General features: G+C 43.7%; 1 protein-coding gene across 5 annotated transcripts in view; it reads left to right on the forward strand.

Annotated features, from left to right (window-relative positions):
- The window catches only part of GRIN2B (glutamate ionotropic receptor NMDA type subunit 2B), a 205627-nt gene that overhangs the window by 67530 nt on the left and 118916 nt on the right, over positions 1–19181 (forward strand). The gene's annotated exons all lie outside the window — the stretch shown is intronic.

A 19181-nucleotide genomic window follows, 5' to 3' on the forward strand; every position in this document is an offset into this window, starting at 1 on the left:
GAGACACTCTTTCCCTGCCTGCTACCAGCAACCTCCAGTACTGAAAATGCTTGTATAGGGATGGGAGGATGGGGAAGAAAGAAGAGTAGGAAAGGGTCACATAGGACAGAGTCAGTGAATGTGTGTGGACTGCTATGAGTGATGTTTCTCGAGCATCTTTCCTCTGGAAAGCTCCCAAAGTGTTTTATAGACTGCATCGCAAAGGCTCCAGTCAGCAATGAAATGCAGTCATCTTGGCTGGATTGCAGCAAGTCTTTGAAAGGACATGGAAATTCAGCTGCTTAGGAGAAGGCAGGCAGGAGGCTGTGATACCACCAAAGGGAAATCATTAGACGTGAAACTGTGTGATGGTGTGGAACTTATCTGAACCACACCTGTGGCTCAGAGGTCTCACCCCTGCAATGAAGAATGAATTAGTCTTCATCCTTCAGTGATATGGAGTGCCGAGGGCCCCTTTCCTCAGTTCAGGGCTGGTGCCACCAGCACAGCCTCTTACAGTGCTGTGCATGGTTCTCACTCATCTGCCTGGCCACTGCTGCTGCCATCCCACCTCCCCCATGTCCACCTGTGCAACCTCACCAGGCATGATGTCACTGACTCTGGTGTCACTGCAAGCTGAGAACCTGTGTCAGCGATCATCTGGGGGCCTTAGCCCGCTTTGCCCATTCCCTGATCACACAAGATAGTGGAGTCAGCTGTTGAGAGGGCTGGGGAAGAAATCCCAGAAAATGTGATGTATGGCGAGGCAGGAAGAGCCGAGTCCCTGCTCTGGTGTCATGAGGAAGCACTCCTCCTTTAGTTGCAATTTTGGCAGGGGAACACATTTCCAGGTGCTGTAGCAGAACTCAGGACTGGGTAAAGCCCTTTGGAGTAGGTAAAAGTGGTGTTTTTCTTGGGGTAGTTTTATGCTGACCTAAGGCTGAGGTGTGTGCGTGGGCAGGCAGGAGAAGTCTAATAATAGCAATTTACTCATTCAAACGCCTGTGATCTGAGGAAGCCTGGACGGGCACCCAGTGGCGTGTGACAGAGCCCTCCGGAGCCAGCGGAGTGGGTTTAAGGGAATGACGTCCTTGCCCGAGGCAGTGAGGTTTCGGGGCTGGCAGCTTTCCATGCCGGTCTCTCCAATCCCCCTGCCGCTGTCAGCGCTCTCCTCGGCCACTGCCACTTCTCTGGCGTGTCCCCCTCTCCCTTTCGCTCCCCGCGGGGGGCATTTTAACGTGGCTGCACCCCCTGCCATTTCTGGCAATCCATTTTTCAGGGACAATCCGTGATGTTTTCCTGACCCCCCTCCTTTCCCTCTTCTCCTTCCACTCTCTCCCTCCCTCCCTCCCGCTGACTTGTTATTATGTACTGCAGCTGCCCGGAGGATTTTAAATAGACCCATAATCGCACAGCAGCTCCTCTTGGAAGTTTAAATATAACCTCCTTGTTAATCTCGCGTGTGGCAGCAGCACAGCACCTGGGGAAGGGAGCAATGGACGAGCGCTAACCCATGGCTTTACATCAGAACTGGGAGGGCTTAGTGAAGTTACCAGGAAATTGCCTCGTTCATTTTAACCAGAATAGTTCTGAGGCTGCTGCGAGGTGCCAAACTGATGATATTTGCAGCACAAAATTATTTTTGTATACCATCCCAGGCACATCACAAGAGAAGGCTGCCCTGCAGCTGCCCTCCCACTTGCCCTGGCTTGAGCCAGTGTCTCACCCCTGCTCCAGGAAAGTCCCCAGGAGGCAGTGGGCAGCTCAGACTTCCTAAACCCTTTGCCTTCCTAAACCCTTTGCCTTCATGCAACAGCCTTTGCTGTTGTTCCTGCGGCAGCTCTGTGTGTGATGCTGAACGAGGTATTTCAGTGGGGCACCCTGCAGCTGGCTTCCCAAATGATTTCCTGGTAACAGACTGATTTCAATATAATTTCTAGTTGATGAATTAGCTAATTTACCCCTCAGACTGGAGTGTTTGCTGAGCATCATAGTTCGGGGGCACTACAGAAGAGATCACAATTAATAATGGATTTTCCCAAAGGACGTGTTCTAAAAGAGCAAATCTAGTGCTCACTAGTCCATTAAATGTAGTGAGACACTTTCAAACAGGAACTGTTGCCTGTTGCTTCAAGCTAACAGGATCCCTGCTCTTCCTGCATCTCAAATGCAGCCATCTTCTCATACAGAGGGACAAGGGATGTGTGTGAGGGATCATGTCCTGACTGATGGAAGGAGGATCTAGCTGGCTGTTCAGGGGTGTGGGTTGTATTTCCTCCAGTCTACTGAGCTGGTGCACACTGGGAACTTTGACACACACTGACACCAGAAAGGTTGTTTCTTTATTTTCCTCCTCTGTAAAATATAGAGATAAACCAAACCAAATCCTAACCAAACTAACCCCCTAAATCCAAAAAAAAAAAAACGAAACAAAGAAAATGAAACAAAAATCTGTCTTTTAATTGATGTTGAGCAGTACCTATAAAATAAAATAGTATTATTGATGCTAAATTATCCATTAATTCTAGTAACCCAGCCATAGTAATTGCTGAACTGGGGGACTAATTCACAACATGTAATTTATTCAGTGAATTTAGCTGCTTTTTCTGCTCATGGAATATCAATTGTGCAGATCATAATTTCCTCAAATTTATTTGAATTTACTTAGTGAACTTCTTGGAAAATATTTACTCTATGGATTGATACAGGCTGCTTTACTTAATTATGGTTGGTCAGAGAGATCTATTTGGTATTGTTTCTATTCCCTTGTTGAATGAGCACACAAGCACTTCTGTCTTGAATACTTGCATATGAACGTGGTAGATGTACACTTCTGCAAGTTTTTGCAAATTTCCATACATGAATATGCAGATAAAACTCCTATATGGGAGCACTGACAGCAAACAAACACCGACAAGCTAAGCTTAAGTAATTTTGCATTTAAAAAGTGAATTAATATTTTTAAAGGGCCTAAATTACCAGGACAAAAGTTGTATTTTTCTGCAAAGTAACCTAGTCCTTGGTAAACACCATCTTGAATGGCAATAATGGAATGTTGAATCATAACCTAATAATTTTCCTCTTTGCCTCTTTCTGCTGATCAGTGCAATGATTTCCCCTAGTAAAAGGAAAGATTGGACATTTATTGTATGAAGACTGTTTCTTTTTTAGCTGGCTGTATTCATGTGACACTTGCTGCAAATGTGCTTGTGTCCTTCAATGGGTAGTGTTTGTCGGAATGGGAGACCTGATTTTCTCACTTCCATTAATTACCTGTTTCCAACCTTTCTCCCCAGCTCCCTCTTTCCATCTCAGAAAGATGTAATATATCTAAACTGAAACTTTCTAAACAACAGAATTGCAAGAGTTTCCAAATGTTTGGCTCTGGTTTATGGTGTAGAAGTGTGAGAGATCGTGTTCATAAGGACATTTGTGCACACGTGGGAGTAAGTAATGTAGCGTGATCAACACAGAGTGTAACAGGGAACAAACAGGAAGAGCTGGACATTCTTGAGGACCACAATGTAGAAGTAGGCTGAAATGCACCAGTGTGAAGTCAGGGACCATGCAGGTAGACGTGTGACTACAGTGCCTGTTTTGGAGCCTTGCTTTGGGTAGGACCCACACTAGATCTTAAGGATTTGAGCAGCAGAAATTTTTTTGAGAGTGCAACACTACCATATTTCTATTGCTTCTAACTGGTCTGGATGCCTTTGCACAGTCTGCTAGTCTGTATTCTTTGTTACTCCTGCTAATTGATCCTAGAAACAATAGGATTACCAGTTATAAGCAAATGAAAAAGAGAAAAAGTGGGAGTATTATTTACTGATGTGATAACTGAGTCTTCAATATGAGACATCAGCATAAAAGGCAATTATATTCCTAGGTGCCAGGCAGGATATTCCCTGCCAAGGCAGGGACGTGTCGGTATCATTGTAAAAGTCTCTACAGTAATTTCCTCTGTGTATAATTCTGTGTATAATTCCAGTTATTCCAATTAAAGCAAAGTGGAGCCAGAACAGTATCTGGTTGGTAGAGAGAGGGAAGAACACATTTTACAGGAGGAGAGTAAGACAGTGTAGCTTACCTAACCTGGCAAAATGCAGTCTGAGAAAACTGAAAAGGCTGCCCTCTGCTAAAACGAGTGGGGTGAAAATACCCTGGCAGCAATAGTGCTCTTCAAGGTAAAGAGCTACTGGTGAAGGTATTGACTGGCTAGAAAAGGGCTTCAGCAGAAAGTCATCAGCACAGCAACTTTCAAATCACATGGGAAAGTGAGAAAAATTACTTCCTTCCAGTGAGAGCATTATTGGTTCCTGAAAAGAGTAATATGGAAAAACTCTCTGGGACATCCTTCCCATACTGCTATTTCTTAATGATATCAAACCCCATGTAGGCACTCTGCTTTTTGGATTTAAAAGGACCTTAATTCAGTTTAGTTCAATTTTCTTCTAAGGGTTGCTTTAATTTGGAAGAACTGTGTCCATTCAAGGCTAATGTGATTTAATGAATTCATGCTAAACTCACAATTTAAGTTAATTTGGATTAATTTTCCCAACCATTTCTCATTAGACAACCCTTTAGATGTTGTAGAAATGGCAAAGAAATCTTGAGTAATCCTGCTTGTGATTCGGTTCTAAACTGGCAAGTAGATTTTCTGACTGCAGAAGGCCTGAAGAAGCATCTGGCCATGTCCTGCCTCTCCCTGGAGAGGGGCTGAGGAGGGTGCAAGCTCCCAGGCCCGGTGTCCTGACTGTTCTCTGGTGTTTTCCCTTCCTGCTGTGGGGGCCAAGCAGAGCAGCCTGGTGATACCCTTGTTTGGAGAGAGTGTTAGTGCTGTCCCTTGGGAAGGTGTGCTCTGTGGGACCACCTGCTCTGAAAGGTGGAGTTGGGTGGGCTTTGTGAGTAGCATTTGGCATAGATCAAGGGGAGTGTGGGCTGTTTGGCTATGTGCTGCCTGCATGTAGAAAAAAAAATACTTTGTTTTAATTCCTTGAACTGCATTCCATTGCTTATGCTTGCCGGCTTCTAGGAAAGAAAGCGCATTTATTTCCCTGTAATGCTGTTCTAAGGGGTTTACAGCTCAGCTGCGATGGGAGGTGTTATTTCTGTCGCTGCTATTAGTTGGCCCATCTTTATTTGCCTCTTTCTGGCTGGCACATCGTGGGTGGGAAATGTGTGAGCCCTAATCTGTCGGGCTTTGGGAGGTGCACGAAGGGTCACTGCCGGCAGCCCCGGCCGTGGATTGAGCGGTGTCGGGCAGGGCGCGCGGCCGCTGCGGGAAGGGACCGCGCTGCCGTGGCTCTGCACGTTGCCATGGAAACAAAGCTGGATCCTTAATCGGGATGCGTGTGGATGCGAACCCACCGTCTGCTGGCCTTTTGGCCTCACCTCCTGCTGCCCCCGTGCCAGCGTGGTTGTGACTGTCCTGTGCCAAGTGGGTGGGAGGGGAGCTGGTGTGGAGGGAGCCTGTGGGGCTGAGCGTGTAGGAGAAGGGGCCGGGAGAGAGGTTAAAGTTGTTCCCTGGGTCCTGGGAGTGGAAAACACCTCTACTGAGATGCTGGGGGCAAAGGGAGCCTGAGGAGCAGGCAGCAAGGGTAAATATGCTGTGGCAGCTGTGCGGGGAGAGCACTGTGAGATATTGGGGTGCCTGGACACTGCAGGAAGGTCATTGCTACATGGCATCATGTGTGGATCTTCAGATAGCACCCAACAGGATACCTTGAAGAATGGTACAACTGTATAATAACAAATTTAGCTCAGGGACTATACTGAAACCACTCTGCAGCTTCAAGGACCCCAGGTAATACTTCTGCAAGCTTTTGCTGTGCCTTACAGCACACAACTGGGTCTTTCTAGGTTGTTCAGGTTAGCGCTGGCATTTCTGAGGTGGGGATGTGGCATTATACAATATAGACATGGTTTTGAGAGGTCTGAAAATGTGAGGAGGCTGTTGCTGGGGAATTAAAGCAATTGCATAGTGCACTTAGAACAAGCTTATGCAAAAATGGGTGAACAGAGATCTCACTTAATGTATTCCCTCTGCACTGTGAGGACTGCAAAGAAAAATTTGCTAAATGAAAATCTTTTCAGTTGTAATACCTAGCTCAATCAATACCTAGAAGAGGGCATTTCAGGGAAACCCAGAAGCTGTAGCAAAAGCTCTTGACACCTCAAGAGGCAATAATCTGCCTTTTGAGTCCATAAAGACTGCAAGATAACTGATAAACTCTGAGGAGGTGGTTTGCTGGAAGCTGTAGGATGGAAGATGTTGCCCACTTGCAGTCCTGAAAAATCCCCTACCAAGATTCACCATAAATGGTGATATGTCCATATCCCAGCAGGAAGGATTGTGATCAGCCTGCTTAAAGTCCTCCTGACACTTCTGTCTGAAATGCTGCTCATGTTAAGTTTAGACTGTAAATTTGCACAGCATCATTGTACCCTGTTAAAATGCTGCTGTCAGAATTCCCAGAGAACTTTGTCCAAGTCCAAGATATACAACTGACCTTGTGTGAGGAAGCAAACTGCCCTGAGAATGACTGAGTCCAAGACTGGGAGGGCTTGTATGATTAATTTCTGTTGAAACAGACATGCTGGTGCTTATGGAGTGAAATGAAAATCTCCTGGGGACCCAACAATGATGCATAGCAATGAAACACACAAATTACCAATGGGCTGTGCAGCCCCTCCCTAACCCTCAAAGATAGCTGAAGGGGAATGCATGACCCTTGATTTAGCATCCTCAGCACTTTATATAGGAATGCAATATGTACATTGTAAAGCATAAAATATGTAAAAATATTGCTTTACTTTTTCTTCCTTGGATACCCTAGAGTTACAGTATAAAGAGAGATTTAGTAGGAGGGCAGCGAGGAAAGGCCATGTTTTTCCTCTGATGAATAGAGAGGTTTGTCCATAGCCTAGTGCAGAATGCACAGGGAGCCTGACCATATTTTCACTTCCATTTAAAGAGTATGATAGCACTATGAAGTTAGTGGGCTTAGCCTGAGGAGCAAATCAGAGATCTGCTGTCAGCCCTTAGAAGCTGCTGGGTGACATAACAAGAGCAGTTGGACACCAAATGAGCTGTAGAACGCTGGCTTGATGTTTTCCATGCAGTGTGCTTCATTCACTGAGCTTGCCCAGTCGGCAAGGCTGCATGCCTTGGAGAGCACCAACACCATGATAATAAATGTACATCGTTCTTCAACTCTGCTCCTTCTACTCTTAGCACACAGAAGAGGAGAATGTCCTCTGAGATAAAGGGTGCACAGCTACTGCTGCAGGCTCCTACGCAGTGCAGACAAATGCCTAGTGTAGGAATGTACACATCCTGAAGGCACTGAGATAATGAAAAGGTTGAGCTCCTTGCACTAGCCACCACTGTTGAAGGAAAATTTTTCATCTCGGTGCTTCTCAGGAGGAGATATTCAGAAGTTTTATATAAAAAAGAGAAAAAAACCCACTTGCTACTAGCAAAAAAAAAAAAAAATTGTCTTGAAGCTAGATGACCAGAGTGATGTCTTTGTATCAGCTTTCAGAATTGCTTAGCTGCACCCTGAAATAAACCTTCCTGTGGCTAAACCCTTCCCACAAATATTACCTTTTTTGAGCTACCTAAAGAAAAGACAATGTGGTGGTGTTCGTTCATAAGGGGTCCCAGGATGAGGGAAGAGATGAGAATCTTGACTTCATGTTTCAGAAGGCTGACTTATTATTTTATGATATATATTATATTAAAAGATAATGATATATTAAAACTACACTAAAGAAAGAGAGAGGCTTTAATCAAAAGAAAAGAATGACAATAAAATCTTGTGACTGACCAGAGTCTTAACACAGCTGGACCTGTGATTGGTCATTAAGTAGAAATAACTCATATGGACCAATCAAAGATGCACCTGTTGCATTTCACAGCAGTAGATAATTATTGTTTTTTTTTTTCCTCTGAGGCTTCTCAGGAGAAAAATCCTGGCAAAAGGATTTTTCAGAAAATATGTTTGTGACAAGACAATTTTGATTTTTTTTTTTTTTTTTTGTTTTTTTTTAACTCAAATCTTCTTGATGTATATATATTATTTACATGACTACTTGCCTTCATGGAAGGTGAGTCCTCAAGGACTGTATTTTGTCAAAAGGAATAAAGTCTGTTAAGACTATATCTTGAGTGTTTTCACCCATGATTTGAAGGCATCTGTCTTCCTCTGGGCTGTGGCCAGGGCTGTGTAGTGAAGCAGCCTATGTAAACCTTGGCTTCTCCCTGAGAACACAAAAAAGAGGCTTAATTAGCTCTGAATGCATGTGTGGTGATGCAGACACTGCTCTTCACTGAGTCTGGGCCGCACCATCACCTGATTTCAAAGGGATTATTGTCAGATGCCAACTCAGGTGCTGCCAGCCTGCATTGGAGTGCAGCTGCCATACTGGGCATGAGACGCTTTGCCTGTTTTGAGACATCCTGCAAGTGATTGCTTTTGTACACAGGGACATGTCTATGTCTGTATAGACACACACCTGCATGCAGTGAGAAAACAGGAGTGCAGGAAGACAGAGAATGACTTGGAGTGAGACAAAGTGGAAGACAAAACACCACAGCCTATGGTTCTTTCCTTGCAGCCAGTGCAGTGCTGGACACGACTTTTTGTTTTCTCCCCTCATATGATCATGTGTTTATCTTTTGTCACAGGCCCTGGCCAGGCAGTGTTCAGACTGAATAGCTCGTTTCTCCCCTGCTTGCTGTAGCCCCTGCTGATGCTTCCATCTCCTTCCCACTCCCCCATTGTGGCAGAGCGTGTGGTTAAGAAAGAGGACAGACAAGGAGATGCAGGAAAACAAGATGCACCAGCTTTGCCTTTGAGTCAGTCAAAGAGCTATTTCTATACCTAACATATCTCACTCTGGCTTTTATTCTCTTAGATGCTTTTGTTACTCTTATTATTAATGACCATCAGAGGCAAATTCTTTTGCCGCGCTATCATTCCCTTTCTCTGCTGTGTCGATCCTCGACAGAAATCTCAGTGTCTCATGTGCCTGTGTGATCTTGAAAAAGATAGGGCAGTTCAGTCTCAGCCTCGGGTTTTGTTTAAAAAAGTACAAAGCCTAATATAGATAGAAAAATTTGAATTCAAGTACAAAAAGTATCTTATTTATTATGCTGCTGCTTTCGAGTTATGTCAAGGGCATATGGAATATATAGATATATATTAATGTGCAGGTAAGTATAGAAAGAACCTGAATTCAATTACGTGTGCTTCGGCACAGAGTTAAGCTGACTGGAAATGGGCTTCTTGACTTTCATCGTCCAAGCAAAAAAATATACAAACCTGAAACTTGTATCACCCTTATTGCAAAGTCAGACAGACCAATTCCCACTTTCAGATCCTCTTCATTGAATCCTGAGGAGTGTAAATGTTCATGTGCTTAGATCATGGAAGTGGATATAATGGTCCTTACAGCACCAATCACTGTTGCAACTGTAAATTCTAATAACTTCAGGAATGGTGGGGATGATTTCAGACTCTAGCTCTACAAGTCTGCTGTGGTCTCCAGTCTTTTACCAAGAGCAATTTCCAATTCCTCAGAGTTCAGAAATGGCTGTTCCATCGATAGGGAGTTTGCCACAATTTGTGCCTCAGTCTCATAACAACAAGAGCCGTGAAAAACAGCTATTAATCATCAGGGCAAAGGAAAAGAAATGGAAGAGCTATGATCCCAAACAAAAATAATAGAAAAAAAATAATGCAGCAGCTGTGGATTTGGCAGAGGATGCTGCGTATGTTTGGATGGGCATCTGTGCATGCAGGAGACTTCATGTATTTGTGAGTGGTTTTATCTGTAAAGCTGTAGAAAACCTCCTATTGAGTTTTCAAGAGTTAATAGATGGGAGCTCAAGAAGATTTGAGAAGGGAGCTTCTTTCCTGTCTAAAATCTGTGTAAATAACTCCATTGGTCTCAGAGTTTCCATTGGGGATGAGGACAATCAATAATAATTTAAAACTTTGTGAATCAATTAGATAAACAAGACAGACACGACAGCAGCTTCCCAACAGGGGCACTCCTCACTGGTTGATTAGGAAGGAGAGCTGGGTAGAGAAGGTAGGTGCAGTTTTCATTCATCCTGGAACACAAGAGGTAACTAACTATGGCCAAAGCAAGCTCTAATGGAGGTTGGGTTTTCAAGCATATTGGAATCCTTGTTGGTTCAGCCAAGGACTCTCACAACACACTTCAGTGATACAGTAGCTTTCCAAAGCAGGGACTTAACCCAGAGGCTTGGTCCAATGGGTCAGGAATTCATCTCCTCCTCAGACTTGGAGAGTCCCCAGCTAGATCTGATACCAGAATAAGGGTCACCAGGATGGCACAGGCTGGGATTTGAACTAGTTAGCTCTCCTGATTTGGCAGCTCCATGGGACACGAGCTGGAGCTTCCACACAGTGCTGATGAACAGATGCCTTAGGGCCAGTGCATGGGTTCTGTGCCTCCTGTTGCCTGGTGCAGACATACACATTCTGTGCTAATGAGGCAGCTGCTTGCCAGCAGCATGTCCAAACAAAAAATGGACCAGGGTACTGTTTCTTCATTTTATGCCCAGATTATTTCATCCTGTTCTGAAAGTATAAGGCAGGGGGTAAAATCCCTCTTAAAATAAAACCACACAGAGCTGCCTTCTTGCCTGGTATACAGAACAATGATTTGGCATTCCTCCTGTCCCAGCCCTTGCTGTAAAACACAGGTTGAAGTGAGCTGAATCAGGTTTGGGAGAGCTCAAGGCAACAAGGAATTGTACTCTGAGCAAGCAGCACCCCCTTTCCAAAGTGATGGGGTCTGATCTGGAAGGTGTGGTGGAGGGAACTGTCGATACTCACTGTCCCAGAAAGCTGTGAGTGTGAAGTGGTGAATGCTCACTCCCAGGCTCGGGAGGAGAAGAGTGGGCTGCCTTCTTTTCCTCAGTCCCGCTCCCCTTCCCGAGCATCTCTGCAGTCCCGGCAGGCTGTCGGGGGATGAGCCCCGCGCTGTGATTGGGGTAGTGACGCCCAGCCCCAGTCTTGGCAGCTCCTGTGCCGTGCCGTGCCACAGCGCTGGCGGGCGCGGTGCGGTGCCTCCCGGCGGGATGCCGGCGGTCGGGAGCTTGCGGCCGCAGCGGCATTTCGTGTGCGCTGTTGCCAAGGGAACCTGGCTGCCGAGCTGGGACCAGGGCGGTGGGGCAGGACCGGTGCCTACCCCTCTCTCTCTCTCTCTCTCTCTCCCCCCTTCTCTCTCTCTCTCTCTTTTTTTTTTTTTTAATTTATTTTTCCTTTGGGACATATTCAGAACAGAATATCAATTATGACTGTCTTAGAGAAGAGGCAGCCAGGTATGAGGTAATGGGAAATCTGGAGTCTGTGTATTTAGTCAAACCTCAGCTCTTGGTTTTGTCCACGTGCTAGAGAGCTCTCCTGGTTTAAGTGAGTGGGGTTTTTCCTTCAAGTGACAGAATTGCCCATTTACTGCTGTCCAGGATGGATGGGGCTAAAGCCTTTTATTGCTCCTTGCCTTAAGGAAAGCAGAGGGCACATCTACGCAGACTTTGTGTGCAGCTGCTCGCTCATGTGTACTCTAAGGCAAGCCAGCTCTGATCCAAGGGGTATGAAAGTTATATCCATGTGTTAAAAATTATCTAAACTCGCTAATAATACCAGCCTATGAGAAAAGATTAAATCCTGGCACAATATTACTTTAAACTGATTCCTTACTTCAGCTGTCCATCTTAGAGCATAGGCACAGCCAAATTCACTCTGCCCATAAAGGCTGACTAGACCTTGGCATCATTAGGACTGCAGGTGCCGTCTCTTAGGACAGAGAAAACAACTAACAGCTTAGACGGCAGAAGGTTAATAATTAAATTAAATAAGCAAGGCAAAATTTGAGAGATGGGGGGTATCACTACTTTATGAGAGAAGAGGAATAGAGGCACTTAACAGACACACTCTGACCTGTCCTCAGCTGGACCATAGTGAGAAGAGATATTAAGCTTCTGAGAGGCTCAGGGGGCATTGGATGCGATGCTGAACTTCCAGGACTTACGTAAATTGACTCTGTGAACCTTTGGAGCTTCAGCTCATATGAAGGTTTGCTCATAATAAGAGACCAAAGGTATACTTGATGAAATGGGAGAGCAGTTAATTTAGAAATGATAAAAAGAAATAGTATTTCACCCAGGATAGTTGATTTGAGAAATTTATTCAATGACATCTTGCCAAATACTGTGACTGGACTTTTTTTAAAGTGCTGGATAGTTTTATGGCTGCTCTTGATTAATAAGGCTATACCAAATGACATCCCATTCAGCTTACAGTCAAAATTCAGCCCTTAGTCTGGAGGGTAAGACAGCCAGAAAAGAAGAGCCAGGCAAACACCATGATGTAATCAGATGGATGAGTAATGGGGCAGTCTGACTTTCATTTGTTTTGGGCTGGCAATTTCAAGATATTAAGCCAGCCTGGTGGGCTTCTCTGAGTTGGGACAGGGAAACTGGTCCTGGGCTGCCCAAATTGGCCCCATGGTTTAATGTCACCTGGGGGCTGGGCTCTACTCAGTGCAGCCAGTGCTCTAATCCATCCATGTGCTTTCATCTAACAAGGAAATACACACCTACAGAGGTGAAAATGGAAATGTAACAATCCTGGTGGGAAACTGTTTATCCTGGCAGCTTGCTAACTGCTGTTTCTCCTCTGTGCAAAAATGCTGGTATCCATGCATGATACTCCAAGAAGCTAGTACAACATACCAGCATATATTAGCCTGCTTTTACCAGTCATTGTTTATAAAAGTCACAATTTTTTCACCCTCTCTTTAGCCAAACAACTGAATTTCTCTGAATTGTATATGTCAGACAATGGCTCTGGTGTGTTTGACTCTTTCATCTTTTTTATTAACTGCATGTGGTATAGAGTGGAACAGCACCAAGATCAAGATTACAGAATCTAGGTTATCTTGTGTTTCCTCTGTTGCAAAGTCTTTTGAACAAATTTCTGCAGACCTTTAAGTAGAAAGTGGAAATCACTTAGCTGTTTTCAGCCCTTGAGTCATCTTTAATTGGAGACCTTTTTGTTGCAGCTGTCAGGAACTCCTTGGTGCTGGAGCACTTGGACTGTTGCCCCTGGGTTAGGGCTCTGCAGCAGACCTGTTCCCACTGCTACAGAGAGATTAATGTCCAATCCATGACTGGGATCTGTGTTTGTGATGAAACTTTTATGTGTAGGTAATGTCATTATACATGTGAATTTAGTGTATTTGTTATCATTTACCAGGGTAACAACAGAACTGTGCTAACAATTCTATATTCTTCATTGCAATTAGTAGCCATCAGGGATTGTGGCTTCCAGAGAAGACCTAGAGTCAATAACCATTCTCCTAATTAATTTATCACAGTGTATCCTGTCTTTCTATCAGTGGTGACATTGAACTGGGTCTCTTGCTATCTCTCATCCACCAATTCCTGTAACCATCAACTCTGAGCTATGTATCCTTCTGTCAAGTAAGTCTAGGGTGTTCAGTAATTATTGCAAGAACAAGGGGGGGAACTGATAAATGATATGGTTATATAAACCACATTTGTTCATCTAAGAAATTTGAACTTCCCACTGATAGCACGTTCCCAGGGCAGCTTGGAGGATTTTCACTAAGAATGATCCACTCCTCAGTGAATCAGAGCATGGGAAAAGGATTGCAGGAGGTCATGTGCTATGCAAGTCAAAATCATTAGTAACCCAGGGAACCTATTTCAGTAAAGCAGCAAAGTTTTGAAATCTTATTAAATAGTATAAACTGGGCAGAGTCATTAGGAAATGACACAATTCAGCGTGCTCCAACTTTACATGGAGTAGATTTTGCTATGAATGTATTTGTGGAAGTGTGAGTGTATATATGTGTGTGAGAAGCAGAGATTCTGTTTTAGATGCCAGTTCCACCAGGAGGACAATATATTAGGTCTGTAGTGTCACCATGTTCTCATAGTCCCTACTGCGAGCATTTAAGAAAGGACTCACACAGCATGATACAACATGCAATACAAAAGCCAGAGTTATATTGTATTGAGTTGTTGAAAACTAAATAAAAAAATTAAATTTGGAGAGAAAAAACCAAACAGACAGAGGATCCTGACTGTAGGCTAGCCTGAGGCAGTAATGGATTTGTGGTAAGATAAACAGAAGTAAATGAACACTTAAGCAACAAAGATCCTGATTTCCTGTCAGATATGTTATAACAAACGGGACTCAGGCATACAGGAAACTAAATTATAAGACATTGAACTGTAGTGGCATTTTCCATCATGAGCAGTAAAACTCCCAGTGAATCCAGTATCCCACCAGGACTGTGACAAATAGGTACACAGCGGTGTCTCAGTTTTGAAGAAAAGAAATACATAGGTAGGCAAATGAAAGCCTGTGTTTTCCCAGAAGTTATTTGGTGCTTGCTCATTCCTTTTTGTCCCTGCCACATTGTGTGGTAGGTAGGACTGAAATCTAAACAAAAGGCTGTGTGGTTTGGCTGTTGGTCATAGAGTAATTTTACAAATCAAGACTGTACTAAAGACACATGAACAGCTTTTCTTCTAAATCAGGAAATGAGAAGAGAGCTTTGGAAAGTGATAGTGGCCTGAGTCATTAGGATCTGATAGGATCCCCTCTGCGAGCTGGAGAGGAAGGGCAGACCCCAGGTGTTAAATTATGGCTGCACAGGAAACCTAATGAAGCAGCAAATGGGGTTAAATATACAGATGTTCCCAAAAGCCTAATGAAAAGGGGCTACCAGCCTAGCAGTACAAATTGTATTTGTCCTGCACCTGTGTGGAGACAGCAGAGTAGGGCATTTTGCAATGACATGGCATATTTCTCAAAATCCTGGAAGCAAACAGTGCTCTGGACTTGCTCCTTACTCGAATTCCTTGTGCGTAACTTGATACATCTTGCCTTTGTGGGGTCTGGCACTTTGACTGAAGCTACAGGAGCTTGCCACCTCTAGCAAAAATGTGTTCATGGACCAGCCACCAGTGTGTGGAGCACAGAACCAGATTCCATTCAGGTGGGCTGCACAGAGGGAACATAGCATGCTGATCTCCTCACTCACTGCCAGGTCAGCAGTCAATACATGGCTCAGTGCAAGGCTGGCCAGTTCCTCAGCATGAGTGGACCCCTGCAACTGTTTTTGGGGATCTTGTATTCCCCTGCTTTGGGGGTATGCCCCACTCTGCCCATTGCTGAGAAGTAGTTTTGGTCTGGATTGTAAGATCCTGTTTTTAAGCCAGTAATTGTATTTGCTTGCCTGGGGAATCTAGAGTGTCTGTTAGGAAGGAACTGGTGAGAAAAGCTCCCTGAGCACCTCTCCTGCCACATCTGAGGTAAATGGCTTGTTAAATGGCAGTGATTGGTTTCAAATGGTGCATCTGGAGGAGGGCTCCTGGGAGAGTCACTTGCAGCCTTGCCAAGGGCTCACCTCTTCAGTGAGGTGTGGGTCAGACCTGGCCTATCTGCAAGTCTGAAGAACTTAGAAGCGTTGGTGATAGTACTCTAAACCCTGTCCTACCTCTGCAAACTGTCTTCTATCCACCTAGGAACTCACTAGCAACCAGTCTGCAAGAGGAGGCTTCATGATGAGTGTGTTTGTACCTTCACTGTGTGCAATCCAGCCTTCCTATTGGAAGGGTTAAACGTGCAGGAGGAGGAGGCAATACTTGTCCCAGCATTGGTAAGCTCAGAGCAGATTTTCTGTGGGAAGCCATCTGTCAACTGGGGAGTGGTGCTGTGTCAATTGATCAGCTCCACCTCCAGCTCAGCTCTGCAAGCTACAGATCCCTGACCTTGTAGGGTGACAGTGGGGGAGTACTGGGATCTCTGGAAGCTTTGAGATCCTGTAATGGAGCCTCTGCTCTTTCAGACTGTGTGAGGGACACCCTGCAGCATCTTGTGTCTCTTGCATCAGGTAGTGATGGAAAGCCTGAGCTGGCAGGTGAAAGGGCTGTAGGAGGAAGACAAGCTTTTTCCTGTATCCAGGGGACTGTATTTCATCTGGGTGATGTGCAATGCAAGGGACTTCTGATTAAAACTCGACCTATCCCTGTCCCAAACTTAAAACTGTCCCCAGTGGCAATGCTGCACCATATTGTGGCTGTTTCAAGGTAAAATAGGAAGGTGGAAAATGTGAAATTTCTTCAGGAAAAAATAGGAACTTATAATGTTCTGTGAAAACCCATAATGTTTGGAAGGGCAAAATACTACTTTTTAGTATTAGACTGTAATAAAGCAATAATGATTCTGTAGGGTATATGTGTGTAAAAGTGGTAAAACCACCTTAGGTCTGTCTCCTAATTAAAAAAACTTTCACTGTAGCACTACAGTGAGGTCAAATTCATACTCTGATAGCCCCACTGTTCTGTATCAGTTCAGCTCCTTCTTTTTTCTTGACTTTTCATCAGGCATGCCCAAAAACAAGGTAGGGAAGAAAATTGCGGCTTTTGGACATTTTTCTTAGTTTGATTTTTGTCCCCCTCAAAAGGTAGTGACTGAGATTTCTATCCAACTTTATCAGCAATTCTCCTGATGTATTACAAGAGGGACACTTTCTTCTCTACTGTTGTCTGTCCTTCCTTCTTCACCCCTCTCTGAGTGCTGAGTTGGTCAGGGAATGAAGAACATTTGGCTAGCCCAACTATTGGGGTGATTAAGTGCCAAGAGCCATCTTGGCAAAACAAAATCTGGACTGACTTGCACCTCCTTAATGCTCTTATTTTGAATATGTTGCCTCTTCTTGCTGCTTCTGTAATAGAAGTGCCAACAGTTGCTCAAGAGCAATTATTGCATGTGCAGCCAAGTGGCTTGTGCTTGATGTAAAGTGGGGGGCTTCCATTTCTCAGTGGAGGGGAATTGTTTCCCTGGGTTGTGATAAAGCTGTCTATTTGGTGTATTGATTTTTGATGTTCATACACTCCTGTTAGTGAGGAGCTCTGAATTTTGTCCCTGAGTCTTTTGGGGCTGAATTCCCTCCAACAGTTAGGCAGTGCACTCGTGTGGAACGAACTGTCAGCAGGCATTTTAGCTTGACCCTGTTTAAATCACTGGGAGGGCATTACCTCCTGCACCTTGCTATCCTGCCTACTAACTCCTGAGAGTTCGTGTATATAGCCTTGAAATAGCAGTGGATTTACCACCTAGTGTCCCCTATTTATCACTGAGGAAGCAACCAGACAAGACTTCCAGATGCTGTGTGTCAAATGATCCTGTAATTCAATAACCAGGCCCTTCAGATCTTGGACTCTCTGCTAGAAATGGTGAAAAATTGCAGTCAATTCAGAGGCTCTTATGCATAAGTGTAGAAAGGCTCTTGTTGAACTTAATATAAAAATAAATACTAGTCATCCGTGTAGCTGTCTTGTCTTTTCATGTTGCAGTAAGGCTGAGTCTTCGCACACTAGCATTCAGTTTGAGAAAGCTACAAGTGGCTTTCAAAGGCACTGTGCAATGAAGGGTGTTGGAGATGCTTGTTCAGGATTTTTTCAGATTCTGGCACATGCTGTGACAATAGTTTGATTTTCTTTTTCCCTCTGTCTTTTCTAATTTTCTGATAAGCTTCAAAGAGATAAAGTGTCTTTTTATTAGAAGAGTAGGTTCTTTTCTTGAGCACAGTTCAGAGAGGAGGGGGTGAATTCCAGTGATAAAAAATATGAGATGGTTTCCATATATTGAGTGGCTCCAGTTGCTGCTCCTGTTTTTTTTTTTTTTGTTTTTTTTTTTTTTTTTTTTTTTTTTGTTTTGTTTTGGGTTTTTTTTGGGGTTTTTTTTGGTTTTGGTTTTTTTTTTGTTTTTTTTTTCTTTTTTTTTTAAATTTCTCTTCAGTTTGTTGCTGTTGTCTTTTTCTTTTTGCATACATTTATTTTTCCACTAAGCAAAGAGCAGCCCTAAGAGAACTTTCACATGTGGGTGGTGAGCTGTATGGAGGAAGCAAACAGAGTTTAATCACCAAACCTTGTAAGAGAGGCATTTTGTATAGGATGTGACCTATGGGGAGCTCAGGAAAGAGAAACAAGCAGCTTAAGGCTGGGTATGGCATCAGGACTTTATTTATTTATTTATTTTCCCTGGAGTTGGTGAGCTATAGCATGTTTTGTCAATATAGAAAATGGCTATAGAAAATCAAAACCATGACTAAGGGATGAATGGATCATTGATTAACTACATCCCTGCTGTGAAACAGCTTTACCTGCCAGGCTGTAGGAGACTCAATTTGGTAGAGAGCTGTTCTAAATGTGACTATCTTGAGGTAATGTCTTGAGGCACAATCAGTTTTCTAGGTCTCAAACTCCTGAGTAAATCTTTCTGTACCCCTGGTCCAGTTTTCCAGGCTTATTAATAGAAGGTTGGGCTGTTCTCATTCCTTAAAGCAGTGTTTGGGTTTGGAGAACTTTGTTATTATGATGGGAATCTCTACACAGAGAGATATAATTTAATTATGGTGTTTTGGTTTTTTTTTTTTTTCTTTTATGATCTAATCCTACTCTATAGAAGTCAGGAGGAGTTTTCAATTGGCTTTTAAAAGATAGAAGATATATCCCTAAGAGAGCATTTTGGCAAATACTTTTTTCCATTCCTTTCCTTCATGAATTGGGCAAAAGCAGGGATTTGCATTTTTCTGGATGTCATAAATTGAAAGCCTGATATCTGATGAAATCCCAGGGCAGAAGAGATTTACACTATGTCATTGGAGAGCTGAGATCTGTATAAAACTCCTTGGAGTCTTCAAGGTTGTAAAGTGGTACAAGTTCTAATTTTTGCAAAGATTAACTTAGTATGGTAGAAGGATATGAGAGCAATACCAAGGGAAATACTGAGCTGATATTTCTCTGAAAGATGGTGTCAACAAACCTCATCATAGTTTAGAAATCTCTGTTTTATTTTAATGTATTTTATGTTATTCTGAGACTGGGCCTTCACAGTTGTACTGAGAAGATCTGTACAGAACTCTGTGCTGCTGCTTGCTTTGAGAGGAGCTAGCTGTAGAGATTGTCAGAGCTGTTTGTAGCCAATGATTTTGCCTACTCTATTTGTACTTTAGTCTGGATACTCAAACCAGAGTGACTGTCCCAAACTCAGTATCAAAGTAACCATCCCAAAATCAGTATCAAAGCTGCTCTGTATCCTGTTTATGCTACATATAAGGTTATG

The sequence above is a fragment of the Camarhynchus parvulus genome, chromosome 1A (assembly GCF_901933205.1).
Source record: "Camarhynchus parvulus chromosome 1A, STF_HiC, whole genome shotgun sequence".
NCBI lineage: Eukaryota > Metazoa > Chordata > Aves > Passeriformes > Thraupidae > Camarhynchus > Camarhynchus parvulus.